Here is a 17,656-nt window from a genome sequence, read left to right on the forward strand (position 1 = left end):
AGAAAGAAAGAAAGAAAGAAAGAAAGAAAGAAAGAAAGAAAGAAAGAAAGAAAGAAAGAAAGAAAGAAAGAAAGAAAGAAAGAAAGAAAGAAAGAAAGAAAGAAAGAAAGAAAGAAAGAAAGAAAGAAAGAAAACCTAGTGGTAAATTTAAAGAAAACCTAAATAATATGCCTCAAAATGGACAGACTGATAAGATTTGGATGTCCTCTAAAGGAAAGAGGGAAAGGAAAAATCAACCTTCTAGTTCTCCTGAGAGTATGTAACCAAAAAATGGTACATACCCATAAATATTATAACTGGATTTAGAGCAGTTAAATACTGTAGCGAAGCACAGGTTTCAAGCTAGTATGATAATGAAAGCAGCAAAGGACAAAGTTGGGATCTCGACATGCTTGGGAGACTTCCCAGCTATGCAGAAAAATATGACTTGGTCAGTTAATGTAAAGGGAACAAACCCAGACGATGGATGAGAACTACATAAAAGTACAGAAGGACTGAGAGCAGGACAGATGGGAGAAGAGTGGAGGGGAAATCAGCTTGTCAGGTTGTTGGGAGCTTGAGGTGTATCTATACATTATAAGTTTTCTAGTTTGTTAGGGAACAACACAAGGACTTTCTATCACATGTATGATAGGAAATCTGTGCCTTCCAGACACTCATCAGTTTTTTTCTGTTTGTGACCAAAGCTGTCAGGGAGAAGCAGCTTTAGATTATACATACACACACACACCGTTTTCATATTGTCAAACCACCCTATGAAGTCGCTATTGGCTCTGTTATAAAAATCCCATTATTTTAGGTAGCCATATGGAAGTTTCACAACAGATTTAAAACAGGCCCAATGGGGCAGTTCGAGGACACAACAATAGCTGTAGGGGGAGGCTACAGCCTTTTCTCTGTACATGCTGTGGTCTCAGACAGAAGAGTGTGTGTCTGGGACGCACGTAACTCCTGGTACACATTTGATATCAAGCCCTTGCATTCCTCTCCAACAAATGCAAGGACATTTTTAATGGGTAGACTGTGCCTTAGAGTGAGTGGTTGAGAGAGGTAGCATGGGATTTCCAAATCAGAGTATGGGTCCACCTTTGCTCCGTACTTTCTTCTTCATCTGACAGCGGCTTTCCGGTCCCAATCTTTTCGCAGTCCCACAAGCTGAGACTTTTTAACTGCAGACATCAAGAGATTAAACCTAGGATCTTACCATGCAAAGAATGAACTCTGCTACTGGGATATGGTTCCCTCACCCCTTAAAAGAGGTGTTATTCAGTAAGAAACTGAAACTGACATGCACAACTCCTCTGGGTTGTGCAGGATGTAGCTCAGCATGCATTTCCTAATAAGAAGAATATAATAATAATAGCAATGTGCTTCTGGACAGACTAGTGCCACACTCAGAGCAGTGAACAAAGTTGGTGTTATTATCAGGGCTCATTTCAAGAGGGAATGCACAGGAACGCAGTTCCCCAAAGAGGTCACATGTCAGGTGGCCCCACCCACCTGACTCTCGGCCATTTTGGGCCCGTTTTGGCCTGGATTGGGGCCGAAACGGCCTGGATCGGGGCTCTGATGGGTGGTGGATCACTCTCCCGCTCATCAGCAGCCCAATCCTGACCATTTTAAGCCCCTTTTTGCCATTTGGGCCCAATTTTGGCCCTGAATGGCCAGGATTGGGTCCAAAACAGCCAGAATAGGTGATGTCAGGGGGTGTGGCATATGCAAATCAGTTATACTAATGACACATTTCCGGTGATGGCAAGAGGTGTAGCATAAGCTAATGAGTTACGCTAATGAGTTCCTCCAGCTCTTTTTCTACGAAATGACCCCTGGTTATTATCCCCACAATCCAGTGAGGGAGCTGGGGCTGGAGAAGAGTGGCTTACCCAAGGCCACCTGCAGAGTTCATGGCAGTAATACGAGTTGAACTGGGCTGGTTCACACCCCAGACATTTAACCACTATGCAGCCCTAGCACTTACCTGCAAGCTAATTTGGACTTGGGAACATCAAAGACCTTGATTTCCTGCTCCTCTTCTGCCATTGGAACGCCAAGAGATGCTGATGCTCCCAAACAAAGTTACCTCTCAGGTTCTTTATTCGTATTGTACATGCACACTAGAAGTTCTATTTGAACTAGTGTGTTGCAGTTATATCCTAGCAACATTTTGCTTGATTCTTTGGGCCCCAGCACAAAACAAGTGCCCAGAATGTTGTGTCCTCTCTCTCTGTCTCTCTTGGCAGTCCTGTACAGCAACTCCCTTCCTGCTTTTGGGGGGTTCCTCTCACACTTGAGAATGGCAAGAGTCCCGTAGTACCCCTAAGATTAACAAAATGTGTGGTGAGGTATGAGCTTTCGTGAGTCACAGTTCACTTCTTCAGATACCGATTCATTCCCTACCACGAATTTTGTTAGTTTTATAGGTGCTACTGGGCTTTTGCTTCTTTCTACTGCCACAGGCATATTAAAACACGGCTGCCCATCCTGATTTCTCTGCTTGAAAATGGTAAACAATAGATTTCCAAAGAACAAAAATGTTAACATTTCCATATTCTCAGCGCACGTTGACAGGATGTCATTGCATAGAAGCAGGAAATGAAAAGAAACGACTTCGGCTGCAATCATTTGCACACTTCAGTCCCATGGAAATCAGTGGATTACCCTTGTAAAATGCTTGTTCTGTAAGCATGTCCCTCCACAAGAAAGCAGCATTTTCTCCTATACGTGATTTATGGAGAAAAAACTTGCTTACCTACTAGATTCAGCTAATTACCTATTTTATCAGTGTCCTGGATCCTTGTAACATGCTTCTCAGTAATCTTTGTGAGTGCCTGTTTATGCCCGTCAAAGTACAGCTGCCTCCCTTTAAGAGATTTCCAAACAGTTCAACTAAACAACTCTCCAAAAAAAGAGAAGTGATTGTCGCTAGTGCTTACCAATGTACCAGCACAGCAAGCGCAACAAAAAGGGGACGGGATAGAATCAGTTTTTCCCAGAGTGCACTGCAAAGTCAATTTGTACTAACACGGACATAAGGACTGAAGGTTTTTATTTTCTCCCCCTCTCTTTCAGAAAGGGATTACAGCACACTTTGCATCTCAGTGCTGTAATTAAAGTAGCATGTCAGAATAATTACCTCTTGCAGCTTGGATCTTGAACTGTCCCCCTTCCTTACCCCCCCCCCTTTTCCTTTTTAGATTCATGGTGTGGAATTACCTGCAAATATTGTCGGTGAAGCATTTCCGCTAGCATTTTGACAGATTTATCCAATAATGGGCACACCTAGCGATTTAATGGTGTTTGGCATCGCGCCTACAATTCTATCGCACAGATATTGTAAGAGGTGAGGTTTCAAGTCACTGTATTTGACGATGCCAGATATGCGTGAGTGACAAGGATAACGGTTTGGTGAACAATCCCAGCCAGCATGTGGAACAATCTGTTAACAAATGAGAACAGCTGTCAGCGGATGGCATCAAAACTGCCATCTTCTCGTGGATGAATAAGATAAAGAAAGTAGAAAGCATGACTGGCGGAGACAATCCTATCCGGTTGGCTGTCCGAACGTCTGCCTTTCCCCCTCATTGTAGATTACAACAAGGTAAATGCATATTTGAAACCGACTTCGTAGATCTTAACCTTTTTCTGCCCTGTACATTAAGTCAAAGGATGCAGCTGGACTCTCCACAATAGCTGAGTTGCAAAAGAACATTATTTCCTTGCCTGGAAACTTTTTGAGCAGCAGGTCATATAGCTAGTGTTGGCTGCATGTGTTGGCTGCAGCAAATCTCATGGTGGCATAGGTAGGGTTTGGTGCAGATTACAGGTGAGGACAACAGCTCACAGAATCTTGGACTGCAGCCACATGTTTGGATGGGAAAGGAATCTCAGCTGAGCAAGGGCTTATGCCAGCTTTTTCTAGGATTGACTTAAGCGTTTTCATTAGCAACAGACAGGCAAATCTGTTCACCAGAGCTGTTTTTCCCTCTTCATTGCCTAAGAATATTGCAAAACTGAGTCCCAGTTCATGCAGAACCTCATGAACGAGACTCCACATGGTGGGAAGTCTCCAAGTGACTGTAGCAGCTAGCAGCTCTAACAGTTGCGACAGCCATCTGCAGAGAGTCTGCTGCCAACTCTCTCTCAGTGCCAGTGACACCTCCCACTTGCTCAACCTTTCTCCAGCTGTGCCTGGCTTCTTCTTGGATGTAGAGCAGCAGATTGAAACAAGAGGGGCACAGCAGCGGCCAAGTGGGGAGGCTTCACATCACATGGAGCCTTGTTCAAGGACTCATGTGTGAACCATGGCTTAGAGAACCATTTGTGTGTGGATTGTTATATGAGTTTAGATAGAGAAAAATATTGCAAATGTACTGAAGCTTGAGCAGACCAGTTATGCTTCTTTCATTTTCCCATCCAACTCACCAGAGTTTTGGACACATGTGTGATCCAGGTCCCTCGGTGCAAACAGGGAATCCCCCTGCTCCCGCCCTCTGTCCCCCACCACCACTCACTTGGCTGGCAGGGCAGAAAGGCAGGGGAATAGGCCCCCTAGGCATGCTGATGTGTTACCGGAACTGGTCTTCTTGCAATAAAATGATTTGTGGGGGAATTAGCTAGCAAGGAGAGTGGCTTCCTTTCCAAGATAGCAAACGAGACTGGTTCTTAAGTTCCAACAATAACTTTTATTAAGAACAAAATGACATGCACATACACTCACAATTATGGGGTAAAGATACTCACATGCACAGAGTCCTAGGAAGCTTAGTCAGGAATTGGGAATAGAGAAAGAGGGAGCAAATATATTTACCTATCCTGAAGAGAGTGTCCAGTCCACAGTAGAAGAGAGTAGCTTCGAACGGCCGGCATCCTTGGCCAAGAGAGCAAGAGGCTTGGGCAAACCTCAAGGGAACAGCGATTATGGATCCGGAAGTGTGTACAATTTGAATGAGGCCAGGGCTCTACCTTTATAGGTAAAATGTGCCCTGAGGTAGAAGAGCCCACCTAGCTGTTAGAACAAGACTCCAATGGCCGGTTCCGAGGTTTGCCAAAAGGGTTGAGTACCTTGATTGGTAGCTTCCGGGGTGTGTGAAAGCAAATGCAAAACATGTTCCAGCACTGTGCAAAAGGAATAGTTTGTTAGTGAATTCCATTGGAGCTAAGTTGATGGCTTTTAGGTGGGGACTGTACTTTCCCAGGAACAACTGTATATGCTTATGAATATCATTTGATTAGCTCCTCAACCAAGGACAGGAGATCTCATCACGGAAGAAAGGAAAGGAATGTGTTAATTGAGGATGACTCAGCGAGACCTTTGTTGCACTGGGCATCATTGGGGCTGGAAGGATTGTAAATCCAATCGCCTCTTAATCACTCCACATTCCTATGCAGCATTCCATGCCTGCCAGGTTCTCCCGGGCGGGACTCAGCAACTGTTAAAGGCTCTCTAGTGGCAATACCTCAGCCATTTTAACTCCAGAGGCCTGAACATCTTTAATATCACAAGCAGCAATATCCAGAACCGCTTATTAAAATGGCGGAGGCCGGGCTGACCGCTTACACATGGGACGATGCAAAGATGTCACTCCTGGGAGTGACATCATCATGCTGCCCCACAGTGGGCCAATTTGGGCCCCAAAAGGGGCCATTTGGGGCCATTTGGAGCTCAAATCATTCCACTGTGAAATGCGGGAGCACTCTCGACCTCTGTGCAATGATGTCACTTCCGGGAAGTGATGTCATTGCATTACCTTCGCTCTCATGCACAGACTCCTGAAAAGATGAGTGCGAGTTCCCTCTCCCTCCAGGAGGGTAATGGGAACCTGGCAACCCTATCAAGCATTCAGGTGGCTGACATAAACTGCTACACTAATTAAGTCAACCCCAAATGCTGCATCACCAGCAATGTGATTATAAACAGACATACCCTTTTGAACTCATTGACTTCAATGGATTTAGAAGCATGTAACTCTTCTTAGGATTGTGTTTTAGATTTTCCTGTGGCAGAACAGAACTCCCCCCACCCACTGCAGCCCACTGATCACCACAAAATGCAGCTCCTTGGGGACAGGGGAGCCTGAGGAATAACATGAGCAGGGGTCTGCAGTGAGGATGGGGAATAGGTAGAAATTGCCAGTTTATTCTGGAACTGACACTTGGGTCAGAGTAGCTAGTTATATACAAATGGGGCAGTGGGATATTTTTTTCCATAATTTTGTGGGATTTTTGTCACCACCCTTAGCCATCTATATTGGCATATTAATATTTTATTTATTTATTTCTTCATTTATCTCTCACCTTTCTTTCTCCATGGGGAACCCAAAGTATCTTACAAAATTCTTCCCTCCTTCCCCACAAGAAGCTTGTTAGACCAAGGGTTTGTGACTGGCTGAAGGTCATCCAGAAAGTTTCCATGGCAAAGTGGGGATTTGAACCTGCATCTCCGAGACCCTGGTCTGACGTTCAAACGACTACTGTATGCTGGCTCTCTTAATTGTGGATGCAATCTTCACCTGTTTCAAGAAATCAGAAATTTTGCATTGGGATGTGGACTCCAAATACTACCTTGACTCATGCAAGCTTTTTTGGCTTGTTTGTCTTTTTTGACAATCTCGATGACAGAATAACTCAAGTTGGGGAGGGTTGATATGAGGCGTTAGCAGGCTGGTATAAGCATGATTCTATCAGAGCAAGGATAAATTTCTTCGAGCCTTAGAATTCTATTTTTTTAACAATAGACTCATTTGCTACAGGCTGAAAAACAACAATCAAATCTCTCTCTTTTTAAGATAGCATTGATTAGCAGATTCTACCCTAATCCAAAGTATTTTTATTGTCGCCTCCACTCCGCAATTTTTGCCTTCCTTTCTTCCCTCGAGTTCTATTATGGTTTGGCATTATACATATTTTTGACAATCCCTCTCTGCTGTACTCCCTGCATCACACCAACAGTAGCCATAATCAATGGTTTTAAATACAGGTGGAACAATTAGACAGAAATGACAATTGCATCCTCTATGTACAATGGTCTCTTTAAACGTCCTTTGTTCACGTAATGATCACTATTCAGTATGGGACAAAAGATAACAAGTGCACATTTTTTCCTCCAACTACATCTCACACTTTCTTTTTTATGCCACCAGCTTGAATAGAAAATTAACCACACCAAGCCTTAGAGGACAGATGGACTATACAGGACTGAAGAGACACTAGCAACGTGGTTTGCGTGACAAGAATTATCACTGATTATGGAAAACAGGTGCTCTAGGGATTATGTAGGGTGTACCTTACTCTGTATTCTTCATATACAGACACATACATAACCATCTTATGTAACAGATCCACAGAGAGTGAACATGCAAAAGGGAGTGGCCATAGCAGCAGCAAGATCCACCCCCATAAAAGTTTGTAAAGGTCCTAGAAGTTTACAGGTAAGGCTCTCTGTTCATGACTGGGAAGCTTGATTACACATATACCCAAATGGCCTTCAAGTAGATTCCCATATGTCAGAGGCATATGATACCACTCTCTCCCCACGTGCTTACTCTCCATGGATATTTTATGTATAAAGGACTGTACACACAATCACATTTTTTAAAAAAATTAAATTTAGCAGAAGTCCAGTGGCACCAAAAAACCTTTCAAAATTTATTCCGTCTTAAGCTTTCATTAGTCAATGCTCAATTTGTCAGATGATAGAACAAAGAGAGAACTGAGATTCATGAAAGAATATGCTGTAATATATTTTGTTAAAGGTGCCACTGGACTTATGTTACCTTTTGTTGAAAGATAAGGTGGACTATGCCCTGACCTGGATAGACCAGGTCAGCCTGAGCTCATCAGATCTTGGAAGCCAAGCAGGGTCAGCCTTGGGGAGTAATTGGATGTGAAACATCCAATGAATGCCGTGGTTATAGAGGCAGGCAATGGCAAATCATTTCTGTTAGTCTCTTGCCATGAAAACCCACCAGAGGTTGCCATAAGTCATCTATGACTTGACAGCACTCTCCACCACCATTCCAAGGTTGACTATACTACACCTAGATTGCAAGTCCACATGAACTTGGGATGTACAATGGGCTCTCTTCATTTCCCTAGTCCTACAACATAATTCTCTTAGTGTGTTTTAGACGATGCACATTTATCCTGGTGAGCCTGCGTGGGTGCACCAGGATAAAAAGTGTGCCATGAAATGCTGCCTCCAGAGGGCGCCGCTGGACCCAGACCCCTCCTGCCTCTCTGTCCTTTCCAGACCCCCCTTGCCCCTACCTGCCAGCTCTTCCCAGACCCCTCCTGCCTCTCAGCCCTCCCCAGACCCCTTGTCCCCCATACCTGCCAGCTCTCCCCAGACCCCTCCTGCCTCTCAGCCCTCCCCAAACCCCCCTTGCCCTCCCTCCCTACCAGCCCTCCCCAGACCCCTCCTCCATGTTAACCCTTCCCAGACCCCCCTGCCTGCCCCCTAGCCCTTCCCAGACCCCCCTGCCTGGCAGCCCTTCCCAGACCCCCCCCCCCCCCGCAGCCCTCCCCAGCCCCAGGTTTCTAGAGCCCGTTGTATTTATTTGCACAACGGGGCTTTGTTTCTAGTATGTATCATCACAGGTATGTTTGCATCATGAGTCTTTTTGTTTGTTTTGTGTTCCAAATTGTTTGTTTCCTTACATCACTTAAATGCCTTTTATTTTCCATTTATGCACAGCTGACGCAAAAGGCAGGCCTCCATTCTGATTATCCTTTCTATTGAATTCTTTTAGTATAGTACCAGAGAAGACAACTGCAATTTCAGTCCAAGAAGGGAATGGCAGAAACTGAGATTTGCAAATCAAAACAGAAAGACCACTAAATTTGGTGAAATCCTTGACGGTGTAATACTATGCAAAGTTACTGCAGTATAAGCCTGGCGTTGTCAGTAAACTGAGCTAACTCTTCATAGAATTTCTCTATCAGATGTGTCACATTCACCGTGTTATCACCATCCCTCCTCCATTCACCAAGTTTGAGGCCTGGAAGTACAGTTCCCAGCCAATGGGAAGATTGGGGAGAGTGGATACTTACCAAAATGGCACCTCATGATGCTGCAATATCACTTCAAATTGCATAAGCAGAGGTAGCATCAACATGCTACCGGGTGCTCTAGGATTTCCTCCAAACATCATAAATGCTCAGCAGCTACTGAGATAGATTTTTCATCTTCAACAGCTCATTGCCAAGACTTAATTTTAAGAAATAATATTTAACATATCAAATAAACTAACATCATCTTAGTCTTTACAAGTGGTGAAATAAAGTACAGGTGTGCACACCAAGAAAAATTCTGTTTCAATTTCAGTTCCAGGGAGGTTTGAGAATCATTCTGTTCCATTACTGTTTGTTCCAGGTGGGCCGGTGCCAGCTTGGAACTGATGCATTTAGTTCTTTCTTTTTTCATGAGTTTTGGCCCATTGCACTCACAATGTTCTGCTCAAGGGGTGGGGTGGAGAAACAAGGATCCGGGGCTACTGTTTTTGCGCTTAACCAAAACCAGCATCAATCATTAGTCCCCTCCTAGTCTACACCATTGCTCTACTGAGTTTTTCCTCAAGTACAATAACACACACACAAGAACAGACCCATAGACTGCGAGTGTCAGTGGGTGGAGCAGTGGCAACAGGGTGTTCTCAAGTAGGAGAACGTTCCAACAGTGCAGTGCAGCAATATTAAAAACAATCCTTTTTTCATGTTCATTTTTTTTCTATATTGCCACTAACTGATTATCTTTGCATTCTGCAGTTACCTGTTGGTTTCACGTTGGCTTCATGCTTTGTTCCTATAATAAGCCCCAAATCATATGCAAACAAATAATTTGCCTGTCCGTGGTAGCTCAAAATACTCCGGTCCCCTGGAATGTTGAGCCTTTAGCCCCCTTTCTTGATTGCCTTGACTATTACAGAGAAAACGACTGAAGCATAGAAAAGAGGAGAGTCTCTAGCAAACATGTGATGGGATGCGAGGGTTCAGGCATTTATCTCTGATATGATAATAGATGTTTTGTAACATGCCCATATTTTCACTCAAGGAATTTGGATGTACAGTTGCTAGCTGCCTGACAACCTGAGGGAGTTTTTGGGGTGGGGCAGAGTGATATGGCATGTTGCTACAATGTCACTTCTGTTTACATACCTGGAAGTGATGTCAAGGCATCATACTGATGCGCTAGAGTGTTGACGTGACACCATGATGTCAGTTCTGGGTACATAAACAGAAGGGATGCTGCAATGCCGCTATTCTCTGCATTTTTCTTCTGCCACGCCACCAAGCAGTGGTAGGAATCCAGACCTTGGGGAGTGGGTTATAGCAGGCAACCTGGCAGCCTTATGTGGTTGAAACGTGAATTGGAGCACTTACATCAAGGATTCCCAAACTTTTTGAGTCTGTGAGCACATTTGGAATACTGACACAGTGTGATGGGCCCATTCACAAAATGGCTGCTGCAGGAGGCGGAGCCACCAGCAAAATGGCTGCTACAGCTTATCTTCAGCCACACAGAAAAGATCCTTGTGCTGTGGAAACAGCTTCTGTCCAAGAAATGTTTTTAAAAATCTGCACAGCCAATAAAATCTCCAATGGCCAATAACCAATTAGACGCCACGCTTGAACAAAGCCCCATCTGGCTCCACCCACTTTCTAAAAAAGCTTGGCACTAGGAAAGGTGTCAATGGACAAATGGTGCTCATGGGAACTACGTTGGGGACCCCTAGCTTACATACACTCCAGCTGTCTATTTTCTGGGGGAAATCCCTATTTTGGGCACTTTTGGAAGATGCCATTTAAAAGTGTCGATCTTTGAATTGCTCCCTTTTTGTTCTTCAGGACTCAGTTCCTCCATAGGGTTTCCTACATTTTTGAGTGGATGGGTGAATACCTCTTGCCTCAGGTTAACGGGCATATAAATATATGTGCAGGGTCCCTAAAGCACCTTGCAGTGCACAGCCGGCTGTTTCACGCCTTGCAGCTGCAAAGGGAAATTTTGAAAGACAATAACATGTTGTCAGACGATTATGTTTTTTCATAAAATACATCTTTAACCAAAAGAACAAACACCAACTTGTCTTTAAAATCCATGGAGGACTGGCTGTTGCGGAGCAAATGAGCACAGCACGCAACAGGAGAGAGCCTCTAGCAACTGTGTAATGAGATGGGGTGGGAGGGGGGAATCAGACGTTGATCTTTAGCAAGAGAATAACAGTGCCGTTCTAAGCAGAGTTACACCCTTCTGAGGTCATTGGCTTCAATGGCTTGGAATGGTGCAACTCTGCTTGGAATGGCGCAAGAGTGTTCAAGCATTTCCCCATTTCCTCCTGTGAACCGTTGGAGGGTTTATAGATCCAGAGGAGTTAGCCGTGTTAGTCTGTAGTAGCAAAATCAAAAAGAGTCCAGTAGCACCTTTAAGACTAACCAATTTTATTGTAGCATAAGCTTTCGAGAATCAAGTTCTCTTCGTCAGATGCATGATCCAAACTGGTCAAATACAGAAGAGGAGGGGAGATAGGGGAGAGAAGGAGACATATATCAGAAGGGGACAGGATGCAATTAGCAGGGAGGCAACCAAAACATTCCTTTGCTAGTAAATGTAAACATCTCCTTTTGGTGTGGAGTCAGTTTGCTGTGTTAGTTTGCAGCAGTAAAAGCGTCCAATTCCTATGTAGTATAAGCCTTCGATAACCACAGCTCTCCCTGCCAGATGCATCTGACAAAGAGAACTGTGGTCCCCGAAAGCACACACCAGGCGTCACTGGGCTCCCCCAGAGGGAGGGTTTGGAGGGTTTATGCTTGCAATATAGCTCCAGTTCACTGCACTTCTGTAATCAGGGTAATTTCCATTCATCGGCCACTCTGCACTGCCAGAGCACTTTTCTGCCTACCTGCCTGCTTGTTGCTCCTTTTGGGTCTGGACACTAGCTATTTCTTCTGGCCAGGACAGAGAGCCTGCTGCCTATTATTCACAGGGCATGACTTTACAGGGCATGCAAGTGTGATTGGCTCTGTAAGTCAAAAATGCCTCCCATGAACAAATGCAGCGGCGTTATACAGAGCCAGACTCCCTGGTCCATCAAGGTTAGGTTTGCGTACCCATGCTCACAGCTTGCCACAGTGGCCCTGACACCTATTCAGGATGTGGTGATTAGGGAAGGCCCCTGTCTACCCCTCAAGGTGTGGTGGTGACACCTGCCATGGGCAATCCTGCAATGCCACAGGAAGGCTGACTTGGTACCTCTCCAGCTCTGGGTCATGTTGTCCCCTAGTTTTGACATCCCACCACTGGGTGTGGAGGATCACCCACCCTCGTCTCCCCTGCCCCCCCACCCAGTCACTGGGTCAGTGGGGGGAAACTAAAGGGAGAAATGGGAACTTACTGACAGGTTCTCATGCTCACCAGTAATGTAATGATGTTGCGGCAGATGCACTGACACCACTTCCCGTGAGCCAGGAAGTGATGTCATCAGATTGCTGCTGAAGCCATGGTTTGTGGGCAAAAACCCAGAGTTTTTGCCTCAAACCCAGAGCAGTTGGAGCAGGTTGGGGTAGTAATGGTCACTTCTGGAGGTGACATCATTATGTCACTGGCAAGTGCACAGGCTGGTAACACCCACTGCCAATGGCCATCTCCCGTTGTCTCCTGCTAATTGCTGGGGAGATCTGGCAACCCTACTGGTACCCTAGGCAATTGCCCAGGAAGACTTAGTGATTGGGCCAACTTTCTTGTTCACTCTGGCTGGCAGTAGCTATCCAGGGTCTCAAATGGAAGTCTTTTCACCCTAATATGTGATCTTTTTTTAGAACTGGAAATGGTGAGGATTGAACCTGGGACCTTTTGCATGCAAAGCAGATGCATTACTACTGAGCTATGACCTCTCCCAAAGGAACCCAAGGGCCAGAAAATGATGTTGTGAAAGACTGAGGTTGTGAGTTCATCTTGGTACAATTCTGACCACGGCTCTCTCCAGGGCAAGAGCAGATAATACGAGAGACCATTCCATTTTCAATTAATCATTCATTCTGATTCGAGGCCTTCTTAGCCTCCCCCTTTTTTGTTTGTCCTGACAAGCAACAGACACAAATAATATCCCCAACTGCCACTAATTGACAGCAAGCAAAACAGGTCAGCAGCCCTCAGCGAGGGGCAGCCTTTGCAGGGCTAATTATTATAAAGGACTACAGAGCCGCAGGTACACGAGGCCTGTTTTCTGACACAAGGTCTTTTGTCAGTAGCCCAAAGCTCCTCAGTCCTGCTGGGTGCTGAGTGGGATGTGCGCTCATGGTTTTTAACAGGTTAGCAAAGGATTCTTAGCTGGCTGCTAGGGGGCCAAGAGGAGCTTGGTAATATAGTGCTGCTAAAGCTTAAATTCATATTTGTAAGAAAAAATGTGCCTGCTTGAGTGTAGGCCATTGGGCTAGCAGGTCCCTTCGACATTTCTCCCTGATTTGCTGAGTCAAGTCACTCAGTGATCTTTCAGGAGAGATATTTCTCTTCCCTTGCAATAGGCACAAGGTTTAGAAAAAGGGCTGCCACCCCCCATAAAATTCCCAAATTGTTTTGGGGCATGGGGGTGAGGAAATTGGGCAACAGCCTTGACTCTTCCTCTCTCCCCCCTCAAGACACAGTAGGGGCAAGGAGAGCATGTGGCAAGCTCACCTTTGGCCTCCCTGAGTTTTGGGTGGCAGTGAGAAGGGCAGGTGGCAGGTTTGGTACTTAGGGCCATCCCTGTCTCCACTGCTAGTCTGGCATGCTAATCACTACAACACACTTTTTCAGGGTTCCCTATTGCATGCAGAGAGCCTTAAATTAGCCTTCCCAGGTGCCGCTGTTGGCAGGCAATCCTGGCGATTCATGTCTCTGTCTGCTGATCACTAGCTGATTAGCAGAAGGAGGCAGGCTGAGGAAACGGGCACCCTCTAGAGTTGCCAGTTCCCCTTATCCTCCTGGCAGGAGGTGAGAGACCCAGAACTCAGCTTTCTTGTGGTGCTCTCATGTGCATGAAATGCACATATGCTCCTGAGCTTCATGATGATGTCACTTCTAGGAAGTGATGTCATCACACAGGGCAGCATGCTACCCTAGGAGTGCTCCTGCACTCCACAGTGGGCCAATTTCAGCCTTTGGGGCTGAATTGAGCCTGTTTGGGGCCTAAATTGGCCCACTGCAGAATGTAGGAGTGCTCCCGGGGTGGTATGACATTGTCATGCTGGGCCATGGAGTGCTCCTGCACTTTGCAGTGGGAGGCACATTCTCCCTCCTTTCCCCACCGACAGCCAGTTAAGTGGTGGTGGGGGGGTGATAATGGGGGATCTCCCACCCCCAGAAGGGGACTGGTAACCCTAATGCCCGCAGATCTGCATCTCCTGCCAATAATGTCACTTCTGGCAAGACCTGGCCCCAAATGGAAGCAACGGCGTCGCACTAGGGCTGATTCTTTAACAATCAGCCCAAAAGTTGGCACAAAACATAGCAAAAATCAGCTGGGGATGCACCTGCTCTGGGGAGATGTACCTTCTTCCCCCCACCTCCTGCTGGTTGCCAAGGGGGACTGGCAACCCTACCTAAATGCTCACACACTTGTAGGTTAGTGTGTTACCACAATTCTACTCTCCCCCGCTGACATTCATTCATTCTATGCATTCATTTTTATTCAACCCTTCTGCCAAAGAACTAATGGTGATATACATAGTTCTCCCACAACCATTTTTTCCTCATAACAGGCCCATGAGGTACATTAGGCTGAGAGAATAACTGACCCCAAGTTACACAGTGACCATCATAGCAGAGTAGGAAAATGAGCCTCGATCTTACAGGTCCTCATCTGATACGATAACCTGTACATCTCACTGGCTATCTGAAAAAAAAACATTCTGAGAAGGACTAGATATTGCATTGATTTCACTGTTAAAGTGCTCATTTCCTTATAAATATGTCTGTATCTCACCACATGCCCATCAATACATTTATCCATATAACTGCAATCTATGTGTCCGTGTGCATCTGCGTATATCACCACACACACGCAAGCTTAATAAAAGCAATAAGATGCTGCAGGCAACTTATCTCTATGGAATTTTCTATCCCACTCAGTCAGTAGAAGTCACTCAGCTGTCAGAATAATTCACTTAATATTGTCAGATATATGTTTAAGAAACCCTCCCGGTGAGTTTTAAAGCCTGAACACTGAAAATGGCTAATGCAAATTGGATGCCAACAAAATCAAATCTTGAGCAGGAATCTTGCCGCTGTCTGAAATGTTCCCAGAGGGGTCATTAGAAAAATGACATGATCAGAGCGGTGCCAATGTAGGTTTTTGCCTGACTAACTGGGATGAGGGCCACATTCCCAGGCTAGGTGGAGATCCTGAACATTTGTTTAGTTGGTTAAAAAAAAACTCGCAATGCTATTTAGGCTGTTTAGCTTATCTCTGTCAGTTCTCAGGAGACAGGGCTCTATTTGCTGTTTTTGACTCTGAGATGTGGTCAAGCTATTTATTTTCTGACAGTAATTGCTGTGACTTTTTGCCCTGATTTTGTTGTGTAAATCATTTACATGTTGACTGAGTTTTTTTATCATGCGCGAAACAGTTTGGGCTGATAATTAGATTGTTGGGTTGTTCAGGATGGGTATCTCTAGACCACAAAGCACCACAGTACCCTCACGTACGCTTTGCGTTAGCAAATTCTGAGTCGTCTTGCTGAATAATTGTCACTCACTTATTAGCAGAGGCATAGACAGATCAAATGCCAAAAATTCTGCAAGCTGGAGGGAACCAGTTTCTGAAACAGAATCGCTCAGGCAAATTGCACAAATTATACCAATGTTCTTCAGGTATTTGCACTTACAAAACAATCCATCCTGTGGAGAAGTTGACAAGGCTCAAGGGCGTTGCTGAATCACTATGCCTGATGCTCTTTATAAAAATTGCAATCTTTCTCTAGAGACATTGGCCGTCTTCACATTGCTTACTGGCCACGGAACATCACGCCGAGCTCCCGGAACGACAGCGTCTTCCTGGCGTGAAAACGGTCATTCTTTAAAATTTCTAGCCAGATACCCCAAGAGGGGCTATGGATAAAATTCAGGGGGGCGGGGTCCTGAGTTTGATCACTGACATATTCTCTTTGGCAGAGATTGCCAGTAGAAAATATCTCAAGTTGCAAGAAGTTAAAATACACTTCCTTAAGAATGGAAGACGTTCAAGGACTGTCCGGATGGATCTAATCAGAAGTCCCACGTAATGCAGAGCTAAGTTTCCTACAGTGGCCATTGCTGTCTGGATGCCCTTGGAAAGCTCATAAACTGATGAAAACAACAATATGCTGTTATTTCATTATGTCCTCAGCTTCTGAAATCAGCTTCTGAACATAAATGTTCCATTTATCTAACATAGCTAATGGATCTGCCCTTAATGAGTTTGTCAAATCCTTTTTAAAGAAACTTTTTGGCAGCAAATATTATACATTAATGATTATTCATCATTTGAGCTGTTGGGTGGTAAAAAGTGCTGGCAAGTAATAGCTGACTTATGATGACCCCCCCTACTGAGGTTTTCGAGGCAAGAGACTAACAGAGGTGGTTTGCCAGTGCCTGCCTCTGCAACCCGGGTCTTCATTGGCGGTCTCCCACCCAATCACTAACCAAGGTTGACCCTGCTTAGCTTGAGATCTGATGAGATTGGGTTTGCCTGAGCTATCCAGAGCAGGACCTAAAACTGGTATTCAGAGGTTTACTGCCTCTGAAAGTGGATTTTCCCTTTAGTTGCCTTGACTAGTAGCCACTGATAGACCTATCGTCCATGAAGCTGTCTAATCCCCTTTTAAAGTTATCGCATTCGCTACATCATTTGGCAGTAAATTCCACATTTTAATCATTTGTTAAATAAAGAAGTATTTCCTTTTGTTTGTTCTGAATCTATTGCTCACTGGGTACCTCTGAGTTCTAGCATTTCAAGAGAGGGAGAAAGGCTTCTCTCTATCCACTCTCTCTACCCCATGCATAATTATATAAACCTTTATCATGCATCCCCTCAGTTGTCTGTTGTCACCTATGTGCTATGTCAGACTGCGTTCCAGCTGAAGAATCACACCAGATACTTGTTTGAGTTAGAAATGGCCACAACTTTATTGATTACAGCTGGATGGAGCATTGGCCTGGCATCTGGGCACGGATCCCTGTTGGCATCGGGGGCCTGGCTGCCGACCGATGCCTCTCCTGCCACCCTCCTGCTGGTACACCTTGGCACATGTTGTTCCATCGCTGGCCCTGCCTGCCGACCCTTGCTTCCAGATCCATTGGGGTGAGCAGTCCCGAAGGCCCACTCACCCTGTTGGGATCCGGCCCAATGCCACAAAAACCGCCAAGCCCATAAAGTTGTGATGGTTCCCCCCCCATCAGTCCCAAATAGCAGAGGGTGGGAGGGTGACTTGCTGCTCCTGCAGATGCTCAGGTGGAATGGCTCTGACCACGAGGCTGGCCCAGAGCAGGGATGGACGCTCCACCTCTTCCAGGTTAGTCCTACCTCCACTGTGTCTTGCACCCGGTGCCAACCCAGCCTGCTGGTAAGTCGTCAAGCTTCCTTTTCTCTTAACTGACTTTAATTTGTATCAGACCTCAGTTGAGAGAGCTCCAAGAAGCTGTGACTGA

Source organism: Eublepharis macularius, chromosome 14 (assembly GCF_028583425.1).
Source record: "Eublepharis macularius isolate TG4126 chromosome 14, MPM_Emac_v1.0, whole genome shotgun sequence".
Classification (NCBI taxonomy): Eukaryota; Metazoa; Chordata; class Lepidosauria; order Squamata; family Eublepharidae; genus Eublepharis; species Eublepharis macularius.